The sequence below is a fragment of the Adiantum capillus-veneris genome, chromosome 16, assembly GCF_014529385.1.
Source record: "Adiantum capillus-veneris isolate H3 chromosome 16, ASM1452938v2, whole genome shotgun sequence".
NCBI classification, from domain to species: domain Eukaryota; kingdom Viridiplantae; phylum Streptophyta; class Polypodiopsida; order Polypodiales; family Pteridaceae; genus Adiantum; species Adiantum capillus-veneris.
Window position 1 is genome coordinate 157,038,158 of NC_140946.1, and position 26,000 is coordinate 157,064,157.

Below are 26,000 nucleotides of genomic sequence, written 5' to 3' on the forward strand. Positions count from 1 at the left end.
GAACAGACTCACAAAAGTGCCAGATCACTGCTAATCTAACTTGATCGGACTGACTGAACCCTGCTGTGGTGTAAGCTTGTCCACGGACACATAGGGTTGGGATGTGTCACGTGACAACTCACGAGTCGCACACTGCCACACACACTCTCGTGTGAGCATTGAGCGCAATACACAATCACCCACCACTTTGATGCAAGGAGGTTTTGAAAGTTCGAAGTAGAAGAGGAGGAAGAGCATGCAGCAGAAGCCCTATGCTTCCGTTGTATCTGCATGATTGGAGAGCCAGCCCAATCTGCAGATTTTGGTGCACTAACAACATAGAGGCCTCAGGCAACAATCAACTCCAACTTGCGCACCATCAGTTCTCGAGAGTCCGTATTCACACGACAAGACTAAAGATGAGGGTCTCTCAACACTCAGAACTCATAAAGACTTTATTTTTTAAGGTATGTGATTGAGATTAACCAATTTGTGATCTCTGTTATCAGCCCTTCTTGTGGTTGATGATGGCTTTTAACAAAATTTTAAAATGGAAGTTGTGTGCCGCTCAGTATGTTTAGGAATCAGGATCATGCTCTTCTTTACCAATGTATTTCTACTTCTATGGGTCTAGACGTACAATAGTTTCTAGCGATACACAGTTCCTTTTTATGATTTTGAAAAAGAAAAACTTAGCCATGGAGTGGTTGTAAATGTTTTTGAACTTATGTGTCTCAAATTTTAGAGGAATTTTTCCTTTCCGGCATTCTTGAATTTTGAAGTGGCATAGCTTTGAGTTGAGATACTTCTTTTCAAGGCTCAATGTGAATGCATAGTTAGAGGGGATATTTTATGTATGTGCACACATACTTTGAGAGAGAGAGAGAGAGAGAGAGAGAGAGAGAGGGAGAGAGGTATAATATCTCATTAAAGTGATTTCTCTTTTATGTTAGGATGTCTCAAAGAACGTTGTTTGTGATGCCACGCTTCACAAAGGACCAACCACCTGTCAAGAAATCAAAGCAGAGGCATCGTGCAAAAGACGTTTCCTCTATTGAACAAGTGGTGGAGCTTCAAGTGGAGGACAACACAACACGTAGTAGTAATGATGCCTCTAATGCTTCCAAGGTTGAAGATAAAGATTCTGAGGTAAAAAAGGAACTTCGTAGGCTTGCATGGAACATTCTTGGGCTGGAAGTAGGGGTGCATTTGAATATGCTGAATTTGCTCCTGTTACTGCTAGGATGTTTTGTAAATATTGCAAGCAAGTCAATAACTCGCGCAGTGAGTTTGGTAAGAACGGATCTACTAATGTCCAGCATAGTGCCCTAGCTGAGCATGAAGGTACTAAAGCACATCGAGATGCACACTATATGTTTAGAAAAAATAAGATAACCATCGAAGATGGGATTGAAAAGCATCAAGATGTTGCGATGGTAAGTAGTAAACGACTGTTTCTGCTTCCTACCATGTTGCCAGCGAGGATTTGGCTTCTAGTAAGTTTACTTCTACTCTGGATTTACTTGAGTTTTGTGATTGTCCAAACCTGGTGAGAGATTTGTATCAAAATGATAAAGCATGCAGCTCTTTTGTGCGTTATATTAGCGAGGACTTGCTGACAAAAATATTGTTGCGTCTAAATGCTTCAAACTTTTATAGCATAATGATGGATGAATCCATAGATATAGCCACATGCCAGCATATGATTGTCTATGCGTCCTTCATCGAGGATTCAAATCTTGTTACAGTTTTTTTGGGACTCTTAGAGGTTGCAGAAGGTATATCTGAGCATTTGCATGAACGTGCAAGTTTCTTTTTGGCTGAGCTGCAACTTGATAGATCAAAAATGATATGTATTGGGACCGATGGTGCATCTGCAATGATAGGAAGGCACAATGGGCTAGTTACTCATTTTAAACGAGAAAACCCTTACATGACTTCTATTCGTTGCATTGCACATCGAGCTAGTCTATGCTTGGTTGATGCAGTGAAAGGCAATGCTTATGCACAATATATTGATCAAATTGTGAATGAGATTGCATCCACTTCTAGTAAGAGCTCGATTAGAAGTGCTAAATTGGCAGATCTTGAAGCTGAATTTGGATGTGCAGTGTTGCAAATGAGCCGTATTCATAAAGTGCGTTGGTTAAGTAGATCTATGTGTGTGCACAAGGTATGCGAGTCTCTTGAAGCGCTTCTCGCCTTTTTGAAGGAGCATAACTCTTCTCTCTTTGACAAGGTAAAAGACTTTCAGTTTGTGTATAGCTTGCACTTTATGGCTGACATCTTGCAACGGTTAGCGATGTTGTCGAAGACATTTCAGAGCACTTTTGTTGATATAACTGTTGTAGTTGGTTTGATTGAAGCAGAGATGCGGCTAATTACTTCACAATTTATAGAAGTTCCTGTGGTTGATGTTAATGCTTTTGTGCTCGATGGCTTGGATTATCTGTAAAAAATTGTTGTTAAAGGCCAAAGAATAAAGCCAACTTGCAGATGCTGGCCGAGGGGCCTAAACCCTAAGAAGAACAAGTAACAAAAGAAGAAGTCCTACCAACTTATGGGGACCCCGTCCAATGGGGCCCCAAGTGACATAAAGGATTAAAATAAAGTACAACCCGCACACACACAAAAACTGATGACGTGGCAAATTTTTGAAAATTGCGTTGAGATGATGACGTGACAGGCTATACGGATTTCCGTAAACTACGCCGACATCTTTTTGGCTTTGCTTTTGGACCAGATGCTTTTGAGTTTGAAGGCTTTTCATTGTAATTGCTTTTTAGGACAAGGGCCTTTAAATATGAGGTTAGGGCTCATTCTCTGGCATGCTTCCAGGAGAAGATGCAGAGTCTGGAGTACCAGCTTCTACTGTGTTGATGCAATATAAAGAAATACCGAAAAGGGCGCCAAGGTTTGGGGGCAATACTCTCTGGGGTAGAATTCCGCCACTCCGTGTCGCCTGTCGTCTCTCTCTTTGAGTTAGTTGTTATTGAAGTGCTAAAACTCTGTTCAATTTGCTCTTTTCTATTGGCACGTGGTGCCCGTCTTGTGACATTATCCTATGATTCTAGATTATGGACCACGTAATGGACAGCTTGCGGCTCTTCGCGCCTCTATTCGGGGAAAACATGTATAGGTCTCTTGAGCTTGAAAGAGCAAAATGTGGTAAGGATATGGATGCTGCTATTTCTTTACAAAAGCAATTTTCACAATTCATTGTTGCTAATTTGCGACAACACTTTCCCGATATGGGTTTATTGAGTTCTTTCAAAGTTTATCTCCATGTTGTTTTCCTACTGGCATTGCATATCGAAACTTTGGACATGATATGATTGATAACCTTTTGTTATTTTATGGTGAGCCAAAGGTCTTGCATGGGGAGACTATAGACCCTCTAGTTTTTTTTTTTCGAGAAAAAGATCCTTCTATTAGTTAATAAAAGCTGCCCATAGGGCTGCATCCACCTCTGCAAGAGAGGGCTACAACAAACATGATGGAGAGACTCTCCCAATGAAAAAACAGCATATATACAATGGGGCTAAATCAAGAGATGGGAGGAGGGAAAAGCCACACACGTGGACAGTAGTGCCATCTGAGCACCCCTTGGACCATGGAGTAAAACGGCCCAGGGCGCCAGAGACGAAGGAAAGCCTCGCGGCGCTCCCGCATGCGGTCAGAGCTGCCCTGTAGTCCCTCAAGCTGTCCTCTGAGAGTATGGATCAGCTCTAGCCAAAAGTCACGAACAGTCTCTGCTGGTGGTACAAGGCGAGCCTCAAAGATGCGGAAACAACGGGCCCGCCAGATGAACCAAAGAGCTAGGCCGCTGATGAGCTCCCAACACTCCGCTCTCTCACTGCTCCACTCCTGTGGAGTAAGGTCTGTAGCAGGCTGGAGTGTAGGTCGACCGCCCTGTATCACTATCATCCTGCTGGTGGAAGATAGCTCAAACTGAAGTGCCGGGCCCGTGAGGGTGGACCAAGCCGCCGCCCCCCAAGTGTACTGTCGAGCCGTGAAGAGGGCAAGCATCAGCCTAAGAACGCGTAGCCACACCGGCTGGGCCGAGGGACAGTCCCAAAGACAGTGTCGCTGACTCTCCACCAACTGGTCACAGACTGTACATGCGGCCGAGAGACCACTATGTACAAGCCAGCTCCCTACAGTTGTGGCTCTGTGTGCAACCAACCACTGGAACAAGGTGACGCGCCTTAGCTGTCTGGAGTCCCACAACCTCTGCCAAAAAGCTGCCAAGAACTCAACAGTGAGACCCTCCTCCTGCCAATGGCGTGCTGCAGCGCGGCGGGCCTCTCTCTGTGCTGCAAGTATATGACGTCCAAGACGAACAATGTACTGAAAGAAAGGGACTCCTGGCGGTCTGCAGAAGAGAATGGGTCCCTCCATAGCCACTCACCAGGATCCCACTATACTCGTGCCAGTGGACAGCACTCCCAAGCCCATAGCCTCCAGTGTCATGTCTCAAGAGCTGCTGGGTCAGGGTCTATGACGCAAGTCCTCCCACAGATGCCCACAACTCGGATCCTCTGGAAACAACACTCTGCTACCTGCGGGGCCTCTACTGCAACTCTCTATAATCGTCCCCCACCCTGAAGCTCGAAGAACAGGGCTGGGACAGTCTCTGAGCAAGCCCTGACTGAAATGAGAACCTCCAATCGTGTGAAGGCTCCCATCCACCGGGGTGCTACTGGCTCGAGAGGCGTGAGCCAATCAGCTGGAACTGACTCTGAGATGTCCTGACACATGCTCTGAACCACAAGGTCCTCCCCACGGAGCCGTGCAAGGGCAAAAGCCTCCCAAAAAGTCAAGATGTTGTCAAGGATACTGCGTTCCTTGACAAAACCTGTCTGAGTCCCATGTATAAGGCTCTCCAAAAGTGGCTGAATCCTCAAACTCAGAGCCTTGGCAAGAATTTTGTAGGCTGAGTTGAGAATGGTGATGGGGCGCCACTATCGAATCTCATCCAAGGAGCCACCCTCCTTTGGAATGAGGTAAATCAAGCCCTCACTCATGCTATCCGGCATCACTCCTGTGTGCAGAATGTACTGAAAGGCACTACAAAGATCTGGGCCAAGCAGGTCCCAGTACTCCAAGAAGAAGCTGAAAGTCAGCCCATCCCCACCTGGACAGCTACCACGAGGGAGGGCCCTAAGAGCCGTGTGCAGCTCCTCAAGCTGAAGAGGTAACTCAAGGCATCTGTGCCCAAACCTGCTCCCTGCATGCATCCTGTCTCTCTGACTCGGGCTCAGCCGACAGTAGCTCACGGTAAAAGTCAATAGCAACTGCACGCATATCCTCACGCTCACAAACAACTGACCCATCAGGTCTCCTCAACTGATTGACCTTGGCATGCGAGTGCCGAGGTCCCACTGTCTCAAAAAAAGCACATGTCACTCTGTCACCCACCTGAGTCCACTGAGATGCCTGTCGGTGAAAGGCAAACTCATGGCGCCTCTCCTCTGTGCAAGCAAGCTCCTGTCGAGCCTGCTGTAACTGCTCCTCCAACCATGGACTGTCTGGATGCTGCTCCAGCATCCTCTGTAGTGAAGCAATGCCTCGTCTGAGACGCTGTTCCTCCTCTCTCGCTGCAGCCCGTCGAGCCAAAGACTCCTGGAGAAAGAAGTGGCTAAGCTGAACTAGGCCTGAGGCCACTCTGTCTGCAGGTGGAGCCTGGCTGTCCATGCCCTCTGTCCATAGAGCCTCGACCCTCTCTCTGAGTGCTGAGTCCAACAAGACCCGCTCTGGGATGCGAAGCATCGTGCTCCCACTCCTCTGCCTGTCTGCCACTGTGAGGATCACTGGTGCATGGTCCGAGAAGGATGTCCCTGCCAGGATGCCCACTGATCCCCCCAAGTCACTGAAGTGGTCACTAGTGTAGAAGCGACCTACGCGCGATAGATTCACTCCTCCCACTCTGCGGTCCGATCTAGAGAAGGCAAGACTCTCTGGAGGCCTCACAAAGCCAAAATGCTGCCACGTATCCGAGACCCTCAACGTCATACAAAACCTCTCCCAAGCTGCTAACTCGACTCCATGCAAAGTAGCATGGCTGCCTCCGATCCTGTCAGAAGGGTCCTCCAACATGTTGAAGTCCCCTCCTACACACCACTGGTCAACCTGTGGCAAAGACTCAACAATCTGTGACCAAAACTCTGCACGAGCACTCGCCACATTGGGCGCATAGATGTTTAGGAAACCCACAAGGCTACCTTGAACCTGCATAGTAATCCACTGAGCCCTGCCTGGTACAATAATCCCTCTACCCACAATGGCCTGCTGTAATGAGTCCGCAATAGTCATACATACCCCACCTTGGATGCCTCCAGGTCCAAAAGCAGCTGACCAAAAGGTATCATAGCGTCCACGCAAAATCTGACCACATCGCCGAATGCAGCTCTCAGACAAATGGTGCTCCTGAAGCATAAGGAGATCAATCTCTCCTCCCACAAGGCAACGCTGAAGCTCCTGACGCAATCGGCCCCGCTGTCGCTGAAACTGGGGCCCACCTAGTCCCTGCACGTTCCACGAGACGGTCCTCATGGGGAGCGAGAGAGAACAGATGCTACTGCAGCAGCAAGACGAGCTATCTTCGAAGCAGGCTTGGATGGGGAGTAATCCGCATCCGAGCGTCCTCTAGATAGGCGAGACTGCAGTGAGTGCCTGGTCCAAGCCCAAGTAGAGAGAGCCGTGCGTAAAGCAACCTCCTCTGTCCAGGAGTCCTCATGAATGAATACATAGCAAGGCAAACACTGCGTATCAGCAAAAAAGTACACCACAATGTGTCTACATCCTGCTGAATCTGGGGGTGTCACCGCAAACTTGGCCAGTGGCCACAAAGTCTGCAGCAAATCTGTAACGCCCAGTTCTCCCATGTGGTGAGAGAACTCGAGAACCTATGTATGCAACCATCCCACCACTGAGTCGAGGGACCACTCTGTCTCAGTCCTGCCACAGAGGGGGGAGGAGAAACCAACTGCTGAGTCCAAGGCCTCTGTCCCCCTAGCGGCGAGGAACAAAGCGTGGACTCTAAAGCAAGTTGCCTCGTGGTCTGCTGCGGAATCGCCAAGAAAACGAGTAAACTCGTAATCGAAGAAATCCTAGCGGCGTGGGAGGTCAAAGCTCGTCAAACCACGAGGGATAGCTGCAAGATGAGATGTCTAAATCTGCAGTGGGGGCCGCATGAAAGGCTGACCCGCTCTCGCTAGGCGACTCGTGGCGAAGGCGCTGCCAACAGATCTCCTAGCCGCCGGCGAGAGTCCAGTCTCCTGAGCCGACTGTGGTACTAAAGCAGAAGGAGGGGGAGAAGGGGCTTGGGGGGGGGGGGGGGGGGGGGAGAGAAAAGAGGAGAAGCGGGGTGGGGCGGCAGAGACATGGGGGGGGCGAGGTGGGGAGTGAGCGGGGAAGGGCATGAGGAGGAGGAGGGGACATCGGAAGTCGGAGCGGCTGGCGAGGGTGAAGCGGAGGTGGTGGCTGGCGTAGGGGGCTCCTCCTGCTCAAGAGGACCAAAGCGGTTCCCCGTGGGAACCCACTACTGCTGAGTAGGCACCTAGGGGCCACTCTGAGTGCCAGGCTGTCGCTGTGGCCCCTGGCGTCGACGGCCACGGGCCTGCTGCCACCCCTCCTCCGCTGGAGCCCCAGGCTCGGAGGGTGGCGCTGAATCTGTGCTCTGTCGCTGGCTGTGGCTGCGGCCCAACCTTGGCAGGCTGGGACTGAGGCTGGGGTGCGGGTCGTGGTCTCGTCCGTGGACAGGCCTTCGCTAGGTGGCCCATCTGTCTGCAAATGAAGCACTGGTTCGGGAGACCCGAGAACTCCACACTCTGTCTAAACCAACCCCCACTCACCCGAGGCAGAAGGATGACCTTCGGGAGCGTGTGGATATCTCTGACCAAAACTCGAACTGAAGGGATGCCAGCCACCTTGGCAGCTACTGATGCTGCCGTACGAGGTGTCTCCAGGACAGTTCCGATGGCGGAGCCAATCCTGGAGAGAAGTGGAAGGTACTCCCTCCGTAAACCCGGAAAGCAGACTGAGATGGGGATGTCCGCCTCCTCTACTAGCACATCCGAAGACGGGTTAAAACCACGTCGCCAATGTCGAAAGTGGGCGCGTGATGCTCGGATGGCCAATGGACTCATAGCTATGACCTTGGAGGCCATCTCGGAAGTCTCGAACTCAATCTGGTAGTACCCCCGTCCGAGAATCTGAACACCAAGATCTTGCCCACCTCTGCGAGGAGGCGGGCCTGCAGAAGGTCTCGCAGCTCTCCTCTGCTGGGACGAGTGCCGAGAACCTTGCAGATGACAAAAGTCGCCTACAAACGTTCTACCTCTGTGGCAAGGCTCGCTTGCTCTGCCGACGTAAGAGCAAGTCGAATGGTGGGCTCAGCGGGGTCGAGCGAGGGGGCTTCAAGCGCGAGTCCCTCTGAGGTGAAGCTGGAGCCTCCATCTGTGTCTACTGTTGAGTCGAAGAAGCGGGCGGCGAAGAAGAAACCTGCAAACAGGTCAGCCAGGCACTTTTCCGAAGAGAAAGTGCTGCCGAGCCAGGTGCAGAGGGCCTTCGGGAGCGAAGAGGATGGGGGGGGGGGGGGGGGGTGATGAGGAGACAGCGAGGGCGAAGAGGGCAGCCGTGCAATGTGCGGGTGCACAAGCAGCAGCGAGCGGGGGGGATGGAGCGGGGAAGGCAGAGCGAGAGGAGAGCAACGAGCTGCGGCAGCTAAGGGGCAGTGCGCAAACAGGGGTGGACAGCGGGCTGCGGCAGCTAATGGGGCAACGCGCGCAGATAGGGGGGGGCAACGGGTGGGTTGAGAGGCAGTACGCATGGGCTGAAGGAGGTGGGGGGGCAGCGAAGGGGCAGCGGGGGGAGGGAGGGGGGGGGGAAGGAGAGCGATGGCGCAACAGCAAAGGGGGGGGGGGGGGGGGGGGGGGGAGCAGCAGTAGAGGGCACTGCCTAGTGGATTCAGCCATAGACCCTCTAGTTAGTAAAGTAAATGCAAAAAAAGAGTATGATGTTTTTAGAGAGCAAGCACCTTATGAGTGGAAGGGCAAGGGTTTAAAGATGTATGGCTCTCTATTGGTAGAAATCCTACCACTACAGAGAAATATTCAACCCTTTTGAAACTAGCAGAGCTTCCCATGCTACAATGTGCAAGTACAGCTGCTTGCGAACGTGGTTTCAGTGTCCAAAATCTTATCAAGACTCGATTGCGTAGCCATTTAAGCACTCGCAATTTCGACGCTCTTATGCGCGTATCGATTGAAGGGCCACCATTGAGAGCTTATGCATTTGAGGATACCATTAAGTTGTGGAGAAATGGAGCAAAGCCAGAGCCATCTCTTCAACGAGTCCAAAAGGTAGTGTCTTAAATGTGTTCTGGGTTATTCACATACTTGATCAGATAACAACATGCATTGATTGAACCAATCTTACTATCCATTGTTCTTATACAAGATGAATGGAGTTTTTATGGATGATTGATGCATATCTCTTGGAGGGTTGATGCTTCATTGTTTGTGAAATTGCTTGTCATGGTTAGTTTTGGTTATTCCAAGAAACTTTATGGTTGGACAATGATGGTTATGTATGGCTGTCAGCATGTGGCAGCTTATGATGCTTTATGGCATGTTTTTGTTGGTTAATCATGTGGTTAGTTTTGGTTATTACACAAGATTTTATGGTTGGACAACCATGGTTATGTATGACAAAGCGTGTGGCAGCTTATGATGCTTTATGGAAGAGTATGTGGCAACTTTTTGTTGGCTAAACATGTGGTTAGTTTTGGTTATTAAGGAGACTTTATTGTTGGACAACCATGGTTATTATGTATGGCAAAGCGTATGGCACTTTATGATGCTTCATGACAGAGTTTGTGACAGGTTTTTGTTGCTTAAACATGTGGCAGGGTATGGTTTGATTTGGTTTGTGATCATGGTTTGATGAAGCATGCACAAGATGATGTTCACTACTTAGCAATATTAAGACTGATATACAATATTGTTGGTCATGGCTTGTCATGCGTATGTGCAAAATTGGTCATGTTAAGGTTATGGTGGTTATGGCTTCGCATGAGCAATATGATTTTGGGATTTTGTCTAAGGAAGATGATGCTCGTTATTAGTGGACAAATGTTGAGGATAGTTTGTTATGGATAATAGCTTGTTATGGTTGCCATATCAAATAGGTAGATGCAACAAGTTCAATGTTTTTTAAATTTGTTTTACTTATGGAATTGTGTTTTTTCATATTCATACTGATGTTCTGACTTGTTTGTTTGGGGGAGGATAGCTGGGTTCCTCTTTTTGCACATGTCTCGATTGAGCAATCGGAGGGAGCCAACTATCTGCTTCTCATAGAGAGCTCGGCTTAGCTGATGGATTTGTGTCCATGGTCATGGGGGTCGAATCCCCTACTCTCTTCTTACTTGGTTTGGTTGTAGTTTATACAGGTTGACATACCAAGATCAAGTGGTTGAAAGTATTTGTTACTTTTCTTAAGCTATGTGGTATGAATGTAAATCTTGGCATTTGTTTTGATAGATTGTCCATCTAGACGACTTCTCTCAGATTGTCCATCTAGATGACTTCTTTCAGATTGAGCGACAATTCTAGTGATATATTTATGAGCAATATGTCAAACCAATAGAGGTATGCATTTAGTTTCTTCTTTTTCCATGATAAAACATTTTTGTGGTCCATTTTCTCTATTTTGTCTTGCTTTTAAAAAAACGATAAATTTTTTCGGCTTCTTTAAAAAACCTGTGAATCTTCCTTCTTTCCCTTTGAAACCGGTTAGAGATCGCAAAAACCGGCTAAGATTTTGGGACGCAGGTATTTTAGTTGGTTTCCATATAGGTTTTGCACAGACCTTGGTTCATACCTTTGCGAAAAGCTTCAAACTTCTCAAGAGGCAGAGCCTTTGTGGAAACATCAACAAGGTTATCCTATGCAAGCACATAAGCCAAGCTAACCTCTCTTGTAGAGTCTCTCCCCCTAACATAATGATAATGCACCAATGCACCTCGATGTGCTTTGTGCAAGCATGGAACGCTAGGTTCCTCGCAACTACCAAGGCACTCTTGAGTTTGACTGCTAGAGACAAAGCACTCTGGAGTTTGATTGCTAGAGAAGATCATGGTGGTAGACTATTGCCCACCAATACTCAAGTCGATCAAAAGGTGTTTGAGCCAAACGCACTCAACAATAGCTGTGAATGATGCCCTATACTCAGCCTCACAAGTAGAATTGGCCACTGTAGACTGGTTCTTGCTCAACTTAGATATGCAACTTAGATATGCATGAGCTATCAAGCATGAAACAAAAACCACTAGTGGACACTCACTCAAGTGTCATAGCAACCAGCCCAATCCAAGTCTAAACAAGCATGTACATATGGCAACAATAATTCCCCCCCCTTGGGTGTAAGCTGCAACGGAAGTGAATGTTGAACTTCGCTCAAGATGAGTGCTCCGAACTGTGCTCAAGGTTCCTTTTACTTACGGAAGGGAGAGCCTTTCGTTCCTTTAATGAGAGAGTGCATGCGATCACAAACAAAGTGGATAAACACTATGAATGAAGGTGCATGAGACTGAGAGATAGAGAGAGTAGAATACGACACCAGGATGTTGTCAAAACCCTCCTCCGAAGGTCCCACTCTCTATGGCGAGAGCGGTTTACTTATGATTGCACAAATCTCTACAATGCTTGGACTTGCCGACGATGTCGACGACGACGAGACGGCTGAAATCTGAAAATGATAAGGGCTGAAATCAGCAAATCTTTATCTTCTGAATTCTGACTCTATGTCGATGACGACGGCGATGACAACAATGCAACAACGACACGCTGAAAACGCAGATTCTGAAATCTGCGTTTTCCGGACTGAAACTGCAAACTACACTGGATCTGACCGTGCCGCAAGGATCTGCTGCGGGAAGGTGAGATCTACGAGGTTCGGGACTTCATCTGCGGACTCTTGATGCTAAAAACTGAAAACGCTCGTCTACTTATTGATCCTGTCGCGAAGATCTGCAAAAACGCTGAGGTGCAAGGCTGACACAAAAACACAAGGGCTGATTTGGGCTCTACAGTGGAAACGTAGTGAATCTGCGGATGCAAACTACTAACGCTAGGAGTGATATGTCCTCTGTTGTCGCCAGGCTGCTGCAAATGCAAAAACGTTGGCTGATCTGGGAGCAAAACGCTAGGCCTGCTGGGGGTCCTGCTGAGAAGGTGCTTGTTGAACCGAAGTTCTTGCTGCCTCTCTTGCTAGAAAGTGCTAGCGCTAGGTTTCTTATATACAAGCTCAGCAAAATTGCCCTACCTAGTTCCCAACAAAAGTCACTTAAAAATAAGACGTGAAAAATGTCAAAAATAGGGAAAATAGATCTATGCACTGTAAAAATGATCTTGATGGGTTCTGATGGAAATCTGATGATCATGCTATGTGCAACCAGAGGATATGCATCTATTCTAAGTGTCTAGACATGCACGGCCTGCGAACAGACTCGCAAAAGTGCCAGAACACTTCCTAGTCTACTTGAACTGAAGCTATGTCATGAAGTAGCTTGTCCACGTACACATAGGGTTAGATGTGCACGTGATATCCCCTCCTTTTCAAAGTGAGGTATTGGTAACGAGCTGTATGGCGTCGAGGGAGATCGCCAACAGCGTTTGGAATCCTGGAAAGGACTCTTCGCCGGCCCCCTTTGATGCATGGATCATGCAATACTTGAACTTCATAAAGGTCTGCAACGCTTGCTTCTTTGGGCCGAGCCGAAAGCGACACAAAGTCTTTGAGGCTCCTTCAATGCTTCAACTCCGTCTATAGTCATGCGTCTACCTTCTTCAAGAATCTCCGAGGCTGAATATTCCTGAAACCACTTCCAGCACAAAAACATGAACATTACCCATTCCATGTAAAGTGACTGGAAAAATTCTAATCTTCTTGAAAGATTGTGCATGCAATGTAGATGAACAAAGACACGGAGTGCCAAACGGTTCATCAAACACACGCAAAGAATGGAATCGAAGCTTGTCTTTCTGATCTAAATCTATCAACTGTGGCAAATCACAATGGAAATGCCGATGCTTAGTGCTCAGTCCTTCTTGTGCTCTTTCGGATACTGTGTCATGCCAAGGAAGAGACATGGAATGTGAATTCATTGGATACAAACATTTCATCTTTTCATGAATCATCCGTATACATCCGTGCTCATTCATGAGTGAATCGTGCTCAGCGTACAATATGTCATGCCTATGAAAAGGGATCACATAAGGACAGTGACCAAAATACAGGAAAGCATCACGAATGAAACACTCGAACAATGCGTGCTGACTAATCATTTAAACACATAATACTTCTTGTGGGGGTTCTTTGGACCTCGATTCGAGAGCCAAGATCGGTTCTTCATGATTTATCGAATCTGCAATGAGGTTAGCTTCACTAGAAAAAGTATCAACTAAGCCATCATCCTTGTGAACAATCACATCATTATCCTGCAAATCATTATGCTTGTGAGAAATCACATCTCGATCATGCAAATCATCATACTTATCATAATGAAATTCATCATGCTTGTCATTATCATCCAAATCATGTGTGTCATACTTTGGAGAAGACGAGACTGAGAGTGTCTCCTTCTCCTGAATCCTATCAATCTTCGCCTACACATTAGAAATGAGACTTGAAGAATGAACAACTTGCTCCCCACGAAAAACAATGAGAGAGTCACTTTTAGCATTGAAAGTGAACGTATTAGTTGCCCAATCAATGAGAGGATTATGCTCACGAAACCATCGAATGCCTAAAAGCATATCACATCATGAGAGAGGAGAGACTACAAATTTTCGGCGGAAGGACGCATGTTGAACAGTGAGCAAAACATCAAGGCACTCTTGTGTGATGAGAGAGTCCATACCGGGAGCGAAGCCCGACACCTAAAATGGAGATGTCTTGCTAACCTCCAAGCAAGCTCTTTCGACAAGAGAGTCACTAATCACATCATGCATACTGACTGGGTCAAACAATATGACAAAACACTGACCATTCACATGACAATAACACTTATAGAGAGACTCATCAATGGGAGATCATGAGAGACTTAAAGGTAGCAGATTAAGCCCCAGAAAGACCTCAGTTTTCAGCCATTAAACTGCAGATTTTCAGCATTAAGGAACCACTGAAAACAGCCCCAAAAACAGCGTTTTTGACTCAGTCGCAGATTTCAGCCCATAGCGTTTTTGGACAGCAGTTAGAAGATTGCTGATTTCAGGCCGCAGGTCGTCGTCGTCACCAACATAGTCCCAAGTTGCATAAGTTTCCATGCATCATCATTGTACCACTTTGTGCAATCATAAGTAGACCACTCTCGTCGAGGGGCCTTCGGAGGACGGTTTTACAACGTCTCTGGTGTCGTATCTCTCTTCTCTCTCTATCTCTCACCCTCACACACTTGCACGCACAGTGTCCATTCACTTTGTTTGTGATCATAGCATTCTTTCGTTAAGAACGGAAGGCTCTACCTTCCATCAGAACAAAAGGAACCTTGAGCACAGTTCGGAGCACTCATCTTGAGCAAAGCGCAAACATTCATTCCGCTGCACCTTACATTGGTATCAGAGCTTTGGCAGTGTTCTGTATCACTCAAGGAAAGAATCACAAGAACCACAGAAAATTTTTTTGCTTGTTGAGGTCGCACGAACCCAAGTTCGCTTGGGCGTGTCGATTCCTAATCATGTTTTTGAAGAGAAGAGTGACAAGAATCCCAAGAAAGAAGGGCTTGTCCAGCCTCCCCTTGTGTCTCTTTTCACTCATTGAGAGCGGACCATGCACTTAGTGGCCGGCCAATCGACGTGAGGTGGGAAAAAGCAACCTTGGTGTCAACGCAAGGCCGCCAAGGGGTGCGCCCGCAGAAAGGAGTAGAACTCGGGTGAAGAGAAGATCCTTCTCTAACGCGGTTTGCAAGCGAAAGAAAACCTCAAGAACATTGAGAACCACAAGACCCTCAAGAACCCAAGTTCCTAGTAGACTTAAGAACGTAAGATCTTAGTGCATGGCCATCACCCGAAGCGGAATGGATACTTCGCATACAGGTGATGAGCATGAGAGAGGCCACGAAGAATTTTCCGCACCTTGAGATGTTTTCGACCCTCCCCCTTCGCCATCTTCGCCACGAGTGTACCAAACCCTATGGAGGCAATGGTCAAGCAGATGATGGACATCATGGACAAACAAGAAGCAAATAGCCTTGCTTTAGAACACGAGCGCAACGAACGCAAAGAAAGAAAACAACAAAGAAAGGCGGAAGCAACAGCACGAAGCACGGCCTTGGAGGCCGAGCGTGCTGCTTAAAGCGCGGTCTTGGAGATCGAGCATGAGGCTCAACGAGAACAAAGCACTAAAGAATTGATTCGACAAGTACTAGCCTCGAAGTCTGAACCACTCAAAGATCGTGGGAGTTCATCCAGTGGCGCAATCCACGATACGGATTCCAACCATCCAGTCACAGAGAAGTTGACTTTCAGTAAGTATGATGGTAAGATGGATGCTACGGTTATTCATTCTTGGTTGCATCAATTTAATGCTTATTTTGCGACAACTAAGAAGACAGGAAATAGCAAAGTTTTGACGACAGCTATGTACCTTGCCGGTGATACCATCAATTGGTACCACGCATGGCAAGCGGCACACCTAGCCGCGCACCTAGAGGAAGCCGACAAATTCACGCCCCTTTCCTTCAATTGGACTGACTTCCAAGACAAGCTCAAGGCGCGGTTTATGCCACCTCAGAACCTTGCACGATTGAAAGACGATTGGCGCGCTCTCAAGCAAAATGGTATGCCGGTTATATCTTTTTCTAATCGTGTTAATTACGCAAGTCGGATGATGAACGCAAAGAGGCATTCCTTTATGGATAGAACAAGTATATCAAGTATGATGTCGAGGTGCTCGATCCAATCGATCTCAACAAGGCGGTAGCGATTGCTCTCGCACAGGAGATGAAGCACAACAAGGAAAAGCCCAAGGAGAACAAGACATCCACAAGTACCTCGCAGACTTCTCAGAACCCTTAGAACGGTAAGAACGGTAAGAATGGTAACTCTTCTAACCAATCTTCCAAGAGTCTCTCAGAAAAGAATTCTTCCAATGAATCTAAGGGTAAGGCTAACACAATTGTTGAACCTTAGCTTACTCCAAATGAAAAGGTAGCACAAGGAATTATAGGAGGATACAACACGTTGGAAGAGCAAAGCACTTATTCTAAGGAAGGTCGTTGTTTTTATTGTCACATTAAGGGTCACATAAAAAGAACATATCCTAAGCTTGAATCGAATGAATCTATAGAATCCACAGAATCCACTTCCTCTGTCAATGTAATTAATGAGAACACGAGTGTGCCCCAAGTTTCTCATAACCCTCACGTTGATGATTCTCTCATTAAACGTTATGGTCGTACGTCGGGGCAGCGTTTTGTCATATTGTTTGACCCAAGTAGTATGCATGATATGATCAATCCCTCTCTTGTTGAGAGAGCCCGCCTCGAAGTTAGTCAGAGATCTCCTATCGAGGTCTTTGGCTTTCTTCCCGATATGGACGCTCTCATCACGGAGGAGTGCCTTGATTTGTTGTTGCAATTCAAAAAGCTGCCTTCACTAGAAGATTTGTTGTTTCTCCTCTCTCAGGATGTCATATGATTTTGGGCATTCGATCGTTTCGGGATGCTAACCCTCTCATTGATTGGGAGGCTAACACTTTCACTCCCAATGCCAAAAGTGATTCTCCCATTGTCATTCATGGAGAGGACGTTGTTCATTCTCCATCTCTCATTGCTAATATGCAGGACAAGATTGAACGGATTCATGAGAAGGAGACTCTCTCAGTCTCTTTTTCTCCAAAGCATGACATAGGATTTGCATGATTGTGAGCAGCATGATGATTTGATTGACAATGATAAGCATGATGATTTGGATGATAAAGACAGGCATGATGATTTGCATGATCAAGATGTGATTTCTCACAAGCATGATGAGTTGCATGAAGAAGATGTGATTGTTCACAAGGACGCTGTGTTAGTTAATGCTTTTTCTAGCGTAGCTAACCTCGTTGCAGATTCGATCAATCACGAAGGATCGATCTTGGCTCTCGAGCCTAGGTCCAATGAACCCTCCCAGGAAGTACTATGTGTTCGCATGATTGATACGCACGCATTGTTCGAATGTTTCATTCGTGATCGTTTCCTGTATTTTAGTCATCATCTTTATGTGATCCCTTTTCCTAGGCATGACAATTTGTATGTTGAGCACGTTTCTCTCATGGATGAGCACGAATGTATGCGGATTTTTTAATGAAAAGCTGAAAAGTATGTATGTAAGGAAGTCACATTCCATGTCTCTTCCTTGGCATGACACAGTTTTCGAAAGAGCACATGAAAGTATGAGCACCAAGCGCGGGCTTTTCCATTGTGTTTTGCCACAGTTGATTCCTCTAGATCATAAGAGAAAGATTCGATCTCATTGTTTGCATGTGTTTGATGAACGGGTTGTCACTCCGTCTCTATGTTCATCTACATTGCATACACAGTCTTTAGCAAAGACAAGATTTTTTCCACTCACTATACATGGAATGGGTATGTTCATGTTTTTGCGTTGAAAATGGTTTCAAGAATTTTCAGCCATGGAGATTCTTGAAGACGAAAGAAGCATGACAGTCGACAAAGTTGAAGCATTGAAGGAGAGACATAAGACTATCGCTTTCGGCGCGGCCAAAGAGGCAAGCATTGCAGACCTTTCTGAAGTTCAAGTACCGCACGACCCACACATCAGAGTGGGCCGGCGAAGAGTCCCCTCCAGGATTCCGGATGCTATTGGCGATCTCCCTCGATGCCATACAGTTCGGTACCAGTACCTCGCTTTGAAAAGGAGGGGATGTCACGTGACACATCCAACCCTATGTTTCCGTGGACAAGCTACAGCATGATCAGGGTTCAGTCAATCCAATCAAGTCTAGATTAGAAGTGATCTGGCACTTTTGTGAGTCTATTCGTAGACCGTGCATGCCCAGTCACTTAGTGTAGATGCATATCCTCTGGTTGCACACAGCATGATCATAAGCATTCCCATCAGAATCAGTCACGGAATTTTCGAGTGATTTTAGCCTATTTTCTCTATTTTTGACATTTTTCACTTATTAATTTAAGTGACTTCCCAACAAAAGTAGGTAGGGCAATTTTGCTAAGGAAATATATTAGCAAACCAAATTTAGCACTAAATGGCAGAAGAGACAGCAGGAGCTCCACGCTCAACACGCACCTTCTCAGCAAGAACCATCAAGAAGCCCCCTTGCCTTGGCGATTTCCCTCTCCCAGCCATTGGCGTTTTTCCCACAGCTTCAGCCCTAGCGTTTCTGTTTCCAGCAGATCTCCATCACAAGCATGCCTCACAGCCACTAGCGTTTGCATCCAGACCCCATCGCCATAAGAAGTTCCAGATTGCTAGCATTTTTGACATCAGTCTTCTTAGCGTTTTTGGATCAGCTACACTAGTGTTTTTGGATTTCAGCTACAGCCTTGCAGACCGGCACATGCAGTGATTTGCAGCCATAAAGGGCCATCAAGACCAGCCCCTAAAGATAGCAGATTCAGCCCCAGAAAGACCTCAGTTTTCAGCCATTAAACTGCAGATTTTCAGCGTTAAGGAACCACCGAAAACAGCCCCAAAAACAGCGTTTTTGACTCAGTCGCAGATTTCAGCCCATAGCGTTTTTGGACAGCAGTTAATAGATTGCAGATTTCAGCCCGTAGGTCGTCGTCGCCATCCCCGTCGTCGTCACCGACATAGTCCCAAGTTGCATCAGTTTCCATGCATCATCATTGTACCACTTTGTGCAATCATAAGTAGACCACTCTCGCCGACGAAAGGGGGGCCTTCGGAGGAGGGTTTTACAACATCTCTGGTGTCGTATCTCTCTTCTCTCTCTATCTCTCAATCTCACACACTTGCACGCAGAGTGTCCATTCACTTTGTTTGTGATCATAGCATTCTCTCATTAAGAACGGAAGGCTCTCCCTTCCATAAGAACAAAAGGAACCTTCAGTACACTTCGGAGCACTCATCTTGAGCAAAGCGCAAACATTCATTCAGTTGCACCTTACACGAGCTACAAAACACGATTAGAGAAAGACATAACTCACATACCATTTTGCTTGAGACCGCGCCAATCATCCTTCAACCGTGCTAGGTACTGTGGGGGCATAAACCGCACCTTGAGCTTGTCTTGGAAGTCGGTCCAATTGAAAGAAAGGGATGCGCCATCATCGGCTTCCTCTAGGTGCGCGGCCAACTGTGCCTCTTGCCATGCGTGCTACCAATTGATGGCATCACCGGCAAGGTACATAGCTGCCGTCAAAACCTTGCTATTTCCTATCTTCTTAGTTGTGGCAAAATAAGCATTAAATTGATCAAACCAAGAATGAATAATCGTAGCATCCATCTTACCATCATACTTATTGAACGTGATCTTTTCTGTGACGGGGATGTTGGAGTCCAAATCTCGACGTGAGCCACTTGATGAACCACCAACATCTTTGTCCGGTGCAGGCCTCGAGGTGAGAGCCTGTCGGACCACCTCTTGCATGCATAGGTCTCTCTGAACCTCACGCTCTGCCTGTCTTTCTTCGGCGGCCAAGCGCGCTTACTCAAGCTCACGCTCCATGGCTTCTTGTCATGTTGTTTTTCTTCCTTTTCTTTCTCTTATGTCCCACTCATAGGAGAGGGGATCTAGCCCAGACGCCGTCGGGATGGGCGTCCAATGTCCGGGTGGACGTAGTGTGAGCACGGCCAATGTGGCCCGACCATCATTATAAAAGGGAGGCCAAGGCCTCATTTGCAGTTATCCACCCCCGCTGGCAGAGTGTCAGTGGTTAGCCCGCGAGGCTAAGAGTGCGGGAGGTCACTTCGAGAAGGTGAGGCCAGGTCGTATGGGACGCTCGATCTTACAGGTGCACGCCTACGTCCTCGGACGTTGGCCCCAGCACGGGGGAGCTGCCGGATGGTGGCTATGGTCGGGTGGTTTGTTCGACGCGTGTCTGTAGGAGGTCCGTGTAGCCGGGAGATCCACTCCCTCAGTTTGTTTCATAGTATCAGAGTCGGCTTGGCTGCAGAAGGGACCGTGCGCACACCTGCTGATCGATTCGGGTCGAAGAACCTCAATTTCATGTAATTTTCAGTGATTAATTGCTTTTTCTTCTCACAAGCTTGTGTGCAGGTGAAATTTAATGTGCTACTCCGTGATTTTTTATAGATTCAGCAATCTAGCACGTGCAAGTGCTAAAAATCAGAGGATTTTTGTCAACCTTGCTGATTTTCGATGAAAATCAGTCATTTATTCATTGATTTGCTCATTCGGGACTGAAAACTCAACGTACTGTACCTTTTAAGATCTCTTTGTAATGCCCTTCTCTGTGCGAAGCATAGAGAGAGAGAGAGAGAGAGAGAGAGAGAGAGAGAGAGAGAGATGGACACAAGAGAGTTCTTACGCTGAGAGGGAGTTCTTACTTAGCGTGGAACAATAGCAGAGGGAACAAAAATCAACGGGGTTGTGCTCGTGTGGAGGATGCTTCCAACGTCGGCACTTCCTTCGCGCGTCAGCCACAAGCGGGCACAAGCCTTAGCGTCTCCTCTTTTCTCCACGCATCATCTGCTCCTCTCGCTTGCCTTCGAATTCTTTGTTTCGTTGGCAGCTCTGCGATGAGTTTTTTTTAACCCACTTAAGAGTTTATTTATTAAGTGCCCCTTTTATTTTAAAGTGGCCACGACACTTAAGGATTTTTATTTTATTTTTATTAAGTATGAAACCTGCAAGTTATTAAAATTCACTTACAGAGACTCCAAAACCATACAGAGAACTCATTTTTCGAGGCCTCTGCTCCCCTCCCTACGCTCCTCTCTCCATCTAGTCGCACTCCCGCGCCCCCGCCATCACCTGCTTGCCTTCGGACGCGTACGCTGACGCGTAGCGCTCTATGGAGTTCGGCTTTTCGTGACCGAAAGTACAGAAAAGCCTCAGTTTCGCGTGAAACCTTCAATTTTTCATAGATTTCACCATGGATTCCTCAAGTTCAAATGTGTAACGTGACGACGCGCCAGGTAATGTTCAAATTCCACTCACGCATGCTCTCTACACATGGATTACAAGTACTTTCCAAAGTTTCGACCAACGTGTTACAGCTTTGGAAAACGCGAACGTTCAGACGAACATTCGCCTGGTGTAAGGTGCAACGGAATGAATGTTTGAACTTTGCTGAAGATGAGTGCTTCGAACTGTGCTCAAGGTTCATTTTGTTCTTATGGAAGGGAGAGCCTTCCGTTCTTAATGAGAGTGCTACGATCACAAATAAAGTGAATTGACACTGTGCGATAGAGAGATAGAGAGGGAAGAGAAATACGACACCAGAGACGACGTAGAACCCTCCTCCGAAGGCCCCACTCTCCTCGACGATAGTGGTCTAGCCGACGAGAGTGGTCTACTATTGATTGCACAAACTGGTACAAATGAGATGCACGTGAAGTCTAGGCTATGTCGGTGTCGTCGACGGGGATGGCGAGACCGACGCTATGGCTGAAATTTGCTACTCTATCCAAAAACGTTGCTGGCTGAATTCTGCTATGGCTGAAAACGCTGATTTTGCTGGTCTTTATGGCTGAAAACTGATGGTCTTTAGGCTGAAAATCGCCATGGGATGGAAGGGCGATATGGGCTCTGAAAACGCTAGGGCTGCAAATCTGGAAAACGCTAGAGGCTGGGATCTGCTGGCGATCTTTGCTTGAAGGAAAACGCTAGCAAAAGGGTGTCTTGGCGATGAACTTGTTGAAAACGCCAATGATTGGGGAGTCTATGGCGAGGCTTACTTGATGATGAAAACGCTAGGTTAATGGGGGTCTTTGCTTGGAGGGAAATCGCCACCAAGGTTCTTGCATGAGAAGTTGCCTGTTGATCGATGGAGCTCCTGCTACCTCTTCTGCCAATTAGTGCTAGTTTAGGTTGGGTTATATACAAACTTACTCAATTTGCCCTACCTACTTTCCAACGAAAGTCACTTAAAAATAATAAGTGAAAAATGTCAAAAATAGGGAAAATAGGCTAAATGCACTGGAAAATTCTCCTGAAGGATTCTGATGGGAATGCTTATGATCATGTTGTGTGCAACCACAGGACATGAATCTACACTAAGTGCTTGGGCATGCACGGTCTTGTTATGTTGTAGCTTGTCCACGAGCACATAGGGTTGAATGTGTCACGTGACACCTAGCCTCTCTCGAAGGGGTCGTGCAAGGGCTTAGTTCCCGACTTACCGCTCTGCAAAATATGGCTCAGTCGACGACTACGCATATTTCTGAGGACGAAACCGATCTCCAACAGCTGCGGACACAGATTGCTCCTTTTGGGCGTTCACAGGGTGGTCCAACTGCCACGATTCCGTACAAAACTACAAATTTCTCAGGGGAAGAGAAGAAGTGTACGGAGCTGGCTGTAAATAACTGGCTGCATCAGTGGACCACGTATTTTGATCTCCATGGGGAGCATGATGAACGGTTGCTTAGTAAGGCGCTCGCCGCTTACCTGGTGGCACGACATGACAGAAAAGCCTACGACGTGGGCTGATTTCTATATGAAATTTATGAGGGATTTCGCCAAAATGGATCCTTTGAAAGCTTACGCTAAATTGCAGAGTCTTTCGATGAAAGCTCTATCTTTTGATAAGTATACGACAGCTTTCAAAGAGGCGCTCACCTTCTGCAAGGTGGATTCTACGCATGCTGTGCACATGTACCTGCTGGGATTGCATGAGGATTACCGTTGGGCTTTAATTAAGGACAAAGCCCCGACTGACATCGAGGATACAGTGGCAAAGGCCAAGACGTTCCATTTGATAAATGGAGCGAATTATGAGAAGAAAAGAACTGCAGATCATGAATCTGGTGAGGGCGCTTCGAGAAAGCGACCCCGATTGCAGCATAAGTCCAAATCAACGCCAAGATCTTCTCAAGAGAAGAAGCCAAAAATGCTTCAATTGCTGACGCAGTGAAGAAGCGGGCTTGCTTCGGATGTGGCCAGACGGGTCACCAAATCAAGGATTGCCCCAAGAAGAAGACAAAGAAACCGCAAGGTCGTCCATCGGTTCAGATTCACGAGATCTCAGGTAACTCTGATGTTGTGCAAGTTGGAATCCATCATTTAGCGCACAGTTAATGCACTAATTGTACTTTTAGCACCAAAGTGTTTGATAAGCACGATCTTCTCCGTTTCCTCAGGAAGATCAATGGTCACGACTTGACCGTACTCCTTGATAATGGAAGCTCACACAATTTTATGGGATGCAAAATTGGTGCAAAAACTGAGCCTGCAGACACGGGACAGTGACCATGAGTATCGCGTGAAGATGGCTCGTGGCGAGGATACAGATCTATGGAATCGGATGGTTCCAGATTTGTCACTCGAGCTAGCTGATTACAAAGAGAACCTCGATTTCCACATCATGCGCTTGGACAGAGCAGATGTTATTTTAGGAATTCCATGGTTTTATGATAAACAAGACTCATTGTATATAGACTATGTACATCACTCTCTTGTCTTTGTTAAGTAGGACATGCCTCATGTATCTGTGTCGCTTTGTAACCAGAATTCTATCAATAATGGTTTTGCAATACCAGTTGTTACTGCTTTGGAAATGTATAAAGATACAAAGTCTTCTGATGTTGACTTTTATCAATGTGTACCATCTGTTTGGTTTGATTCGTTAGTGCTTGGTACTTCTGTCACTTAATTTCGTAAAAATGTTTCATGTTCTTCTCTTGAACTTGGGAATTCCGACGAATCCGACCTTATCCACGAAATCATGATTGATTTCAAGGATGTTTTTCCAGATGATCTACCCCTTGGCTTGCCGCCTTCCAGATGAGTAGATCATGACATTGAGTTGAAGGCTGGTAGTCAGCCCTTCTCAAAGCAACCCTATCGGTTTAGTAAAACCGAGGGAGCACGAGATTCAGCGGCAACTGAAAGATTATCTCGACATGGGTTTTGTTCGGCCAAGTAAATCCCCGTGGGGAGCGCAAGTGTCACTTTCTCGAAAGAAGGATGACATTATGCGCTACTACGTAGATTACAATGGGTTGAATAAGCTCACTGTCAAGAATAAGTATACGCTCCCACGCATGGACGATCTGATAGATCGGCTCCTTGGAGCATTGTATTTTACGAAGATAGACCTGCGATCAGGCTATCACCAAATACGGATCAAACTGGAAGATATTCGTAAGACAGATTTCCATACGCGTTATGATCACTATGAGTTTTTGATCTTGCCTTTTGGTTTGACCAATGCTCCATCTACGTTTCAACAGATGAGGAATGATCTGTTGAGACCCTTTCTAGACAACTTCGTTGTTGTATTTCTTGATGACATCTTGATCTACAGCCGAAGTTTGTTGGAGCACTTAGCGCATATACACACTGTTCTCGAAGTAGTGAGAACTGAGAAGCTTTATGCTAAGGCTTGCAAGTGCGAATTTTTTAAGAAAGAGCTTTTGTACTTGGGTCACATTATTACTCACAATGGAATTTGCGTCGACCCTGAAAAATTGGATAAAGTGCGAAATTGGCCCATTCTAAAGAATGTGCGCCAAGTAAAGTCCTTTTTAGGCTTTACAGGATTCTTTCGCAAATTCATCAAGGATTACTCTAAAGTTGCTGCTCCGCTTACGCAACTTTTAAAAGGAGGGGTGAAAGGGCCAAAGACTTCAAGTCCTCACCGTAAAGGTAAACCCCCTGTTCTCTGGAATGAGCATCTCCACGAGAGCTTTCGGACACTAAAGCACTTGGTGACTACTGCGCCAATATTGCACATTGTGGATCCTAGCAAACCATTTGTGGTCGAAACGGATGCTAGTGATTATGCCATTGGTGCGGCGTTATACCGGGATGGACGTCCTGTTGCGTTTGAAAGTATGAAGCTTTCTGACACTGAAATGCGTTATCCAACATACGAGAAGGAGCTTTATGTTGTAGTCCACCCCTTGAGGAAATGGCGACACTACTTTTATGGCTCTACGTTTGTTGCATGAACAAATCATCACTCCTTGCGCTATGTCTATGATCAGGGTGATCTCAGAGGCTGGAAGGCTAGATGGGTTGAGCTTATGCAAGAGTTTGACTTTGAGATTCGTTATAGAAAAGGACCCAGCAATCGAGTTACCGATGCGCTCAGTAGGATTCCTGAGGTTAAGGCCTTGTCTATGCCTGAAATCTGGACGGATTTCTATCTCTCTCTCTCCGAGGGCTATGTCGTTTCGATGGCCATTTTGGCAAGATATGGAACGAGGTCGAAGTGGGGCATGACTCGCGTACAAGCTATCCGGAGACCCAAGTGAGTCGTGCTCGAGAGACGAGACAACGGCAATATTCCATTAGAGGTGGACTATTGTTTAAACATGGTAAAGTCTGTGCCGGAAATCGATGAGGTTCGACAAGATTATTGTGCGAATGCCACGATGTTCCTAGCGCTGGACACCCAGGCATCCAGAGAACTTTGGCTTTGGTCAAGCGATATTTCTATTGGCCAAGAATGCGCTCTTACATAGAGAGCTATGTGAAGAGATGCGCTCAGTGTCAGGTCAATAAGACAGAGCGCCTTAGGAAAGCTGGCCTGCTACACCCATTGGAAATTCGAGATGCCAAGTGGCAAAGTATTTCCATGGACTTTATCGTTGGTTTGCGAAATACTAGTTGGGGCAATGACGCCATTTGGGTTGTGGTCGATAGACTCACAAAAATGGTGAAGTTTATACCCACGAAGTCGACAGTAAAAATCCATGAGTTGGCGGTTTTATTTGTCGATCAGCTTTATAAGTTGTATGGTCTGCAAGACGATATCGTCAGTGATCGAGATACTAAGTTCACTGGCCGATTTTGGCGAGATGTGTTTGCTCATCTTCAGACAAAGTTGAGTATGTCGT

General features: G+C 46.7%; 1 protein-coding gene and 1 pseudogene across 6 annotated transcripts in view; one reads left to right on the forward strand and one right to left on the reverse strand.

The window, feature by feature from the left end:
• The window catches only part of SFC (ARF GTPase-activating protein), a 93,497-nt gene that overhangs the window by 17,458 nt on the left and 50,039 nt on the right, over positions 1 to 26,000 (reverse strand). The gene's annotated exons all lie outside the window — the stretch shown is intronic.
• On the forward strand, positions 887 to 2,434 carry LOC147440123 (uncharacterized; annotated as a pseudogene).